Source organism: Aegilops tauschii, chromosome 7 (assembly GCF_002575655.3).
Source record: "Aegilops tauschii subsp. strangulata cultivar AL8/78 chromosome 7, Aet v6.0, whole genome shotgun sequence".
NCBI lineage: Eukaryota > Viridiplantae > Streptophyta > Magnoliopsida > Poales > Poaceae > Aegilops > Aegilops tauschii.
In genome coordinates, this window is record NC_053041.3 from 547,148,552 (window position 1) to 547,151,881 (window position 3,330).

Here is a 3,330-nt window from a genome sequence, read left to right on the forward strand (position 1 = left end):
ACAAAACAAGATTACAGTACAACTATGTAGAAGTAATAATAATAACATGAGTGATAGATCTACCTTCAGGTCTGCACAATGCTTCAATCATTTTCTCACAATAGCTTCCGTCGGAGGATGCAGGATTGGTACTTCATCAGCTCGAATCTGAGAAAGAACACCAGGCCTTTTCGCAAGACGGAATTCACGATATACATATACAAGAATTCTATTCAAAAGGTAATTCTGTAGATTTTTCGTTCCCCGTAAAAATACTTCCATGCGTGGTTCCTGCCAGGAGAGCACAAATCTATGCGGCCAAGTGAAAGCCCCCCTTTCAGCGAGCGAAGTAAAAGATAATCAGTCGATGCCACCTTATGAGGAAATGCAGGTGCTACGTATATGTTTTTCTGAAGGCATGATTTATCAGCACAATAGCAAGCACTGTGCCCAGTCCATCATTGTTGCTTTGCAGGGATGCTGTCTGATCAGTGGGTGAAGTTTTCTTGTAGTACGTACAGAGCCGAGCACCATTCCTGCATTTGCAAGTAGTAAAGGTCTCTCCTTGCAGTATTTGGGTTATTACAAGTATTGTTTTGTTCATTAATGTACGTGGCTTGATGATAGAGGATATGCATGCATGTGTTGGCAAATACACTAGTGAATCAATCACACGACGTGTAAGAGAGGAAGAGAAGCAAAGCTTGGGTTGACTCATCTTCTAGGTCTAAATAGGGGCACCCCACTAGGTGATTTTCCTGCCTTCTCATAAAGCCACGTCACCCATTTTGTTTTAGCCGTTGATACAGCATAGATCGGTAGCCTAGAGTCGTCCGACCAAGTGTTGGCCAAATTTACTAAGAGATGCCACCGCTAAGTGACCATACCGTTTCATTCTTTTACCGTTCGCTACTGGCCTCCAGCTCAATTTTCTGGGCTGGGCGTAGGCACTGCCGATTTGGACACTAAAAAGCCCATTCGAAGCCCATAGGTCAAGATGCTACGAACCACATCCTTCCGTCAAATTGGTCAGAAGAAAAGAACCCTTTCATCAAGCCGCCGCCGCAACATCCCTTCCTCTGCCGCCACTACCTGCCATTCCCGAACCAGCCGATGCGGTCTCTCATGCTCTCCCCGCAGCCGCCACGAGCATGGCTCCAGCCAGCCGCCCGTGTTAACCCTGTCACCCTAACCTCTGGCGGTCCCTCGGCGACCAACCTCTCCAGAGATGCGGGATCCTGCCGCCGCCACCATGGATTCCACTGCCATGTTGACGCTCTACCAGCGCTGCCGGCTGTCACGCCTGCAAATCAGCCTGCAGTGGACTAACCAGTGCAAGTGCAGCTAACCACTTGCAACGTCCAGGTCACCGTGGGGCCCAGCGGCCAAGTGTATGCGTGTGTGTTAAGCCAAGTGTTGGCGTGCGTGTGAAGCCAACTATGGCCTACTTGTAACCGAACGACTGGACGGAGATGGCATGGAAAAAGGAATGAACTATTTTCCCCTCATCTCGTCTCTCGCTCTCACCTAACCCTCTGTTCTTCCTCATCCCGATCCCCCTTCTCCTCTCTCCCCAAATCCTCAAGATCGGGGCGTGACAATCTGGTAATCAGAGCCCAAATTTTTTCTCACCACCGCCGTTGGCTCACGATCGATCGGTAACATCCACCGGGTCAGGTGCGCGCCGCTCCGGCGAGCTCGCACAAAATCCTGCCCGGGGTTCGATCTGATCTAGCGAAACCACGGCACCACCATCCAAGCCCTCGGTGCAGACCCGCTGCATGCTCGACGCCATGTCGGAGACCACGGACAAGCTGCAGAGCTTTCTCGAGTCCGTCATCCGCCTCGACGCCAATCAGAAGATCGCCGACGAGCGCCACCAGGCGCAGATCGCCTACAACGACCAGGTCTCCGCTGAGATCAAGCTCCTCTCCAAGCAGATCGACCTCACGCAAGCCGACGTGGACGAGGCCCGCAAGGCTGCGCCGACCGTCGATCCCGCGGCGACCGTCTCCAGAGGCGCATCTCCATCGGGCGTCACGGCCACCGCAGACTCCGCCGCGCACCCTCCACCACCTCCGCCGCCACCACCTCCGAATCGTCCTCCGCCGCTGCCCCTCTACACGGATGGCGTGGCCCAGCTTCCGTTCGCCCGCCTCGTCAACCACGGCCCACCGCTGCTCACCGCGCGGTCACTGTCGTCCTCGGAGCTCGACCGCCACGGCGACCACTACATCAAGCCGCCCAAACATGATTTTCCGCGGTTCGACGGCGACGCCCCGCGCATCTGGCTGGACCGCTGCAGGATAACCCACAGGTATAGGGGATCAATTGTAGCCTCTTTCGATAAGTAAGAGTGTCGAACCCAACGAGGAGCTAAAGGTACAACAAATATTCCCTCAAGTTCTATCGACCACCGATACAACTCTACGCGCGCTTGACGTTCGCTTTACCTAGAACAAGTATGAAACTAGAATTACTTTGTAGGTGTTGTTGGATAGGTTTGCAAGATAATAAAGAGCACGTAAATAAAAACTAGGGGTTGTTTAGATAAAGACACAATAAAGTAAATATAGCGAGTGTGGAAAAGTGGTGGTAGGAGTTGCGAAATTGTCCTTAAGCAATTGACTACTTTACTAGACCGGTAGCAAGTTTTATGTGGGAGAGGCCACTGCTAGCATGTCATCCCCGACTTGGAATTCTATGCACTTATGATTGGAACTATTAGCAAGCATCCGCAACTACTAACGTTCGTTAAGGTAAAACCCAACCATAGTATTAAGTTATATTGGTCCCCCTTCAATCACGTATGCATCAATTTCTATGCTAGGTAGAAGCTTCTGTCACTCTTGCCCTCCAATACATAGTCCTATCAACATACAACTAACCCTATGGTGTGATCCACGCGCGCGCTCATATGATGGGCACCAGAGGACAGCAACATAACCACAAGCAAATTAAATCAATCATAGAAATTCATCAACCACTGATAGGACAACGAAAATCTACTCAGACATCATAGGATGGTAACACATCATTGGATAATAATATTAAGCATAAAGCACCATGTTCAAGTAGAGGGTACATCGGGTTGCGGGAGAGTGGACCGCTGTAGATAGAGGGGGGAAGGTGATGGAGATGTTGGTGAAGATGGCGGAGGTGTTGGTGTAGATCACGGTGATGATGATGGCCCCCGGCGGCGTTCCGGCGCCACCGGAAGCGAGGGGGAGAGAGCCCCCTCCTTCTTCTTCTTCCTTAACCTTCTCCCTAGATGGGAGAAGGGTTTCCCCTCTGGTCCATGGTCTCCATGGCATGGGAGGGGCAAGAGCCCCTCCGAGATTGGATCTGTCT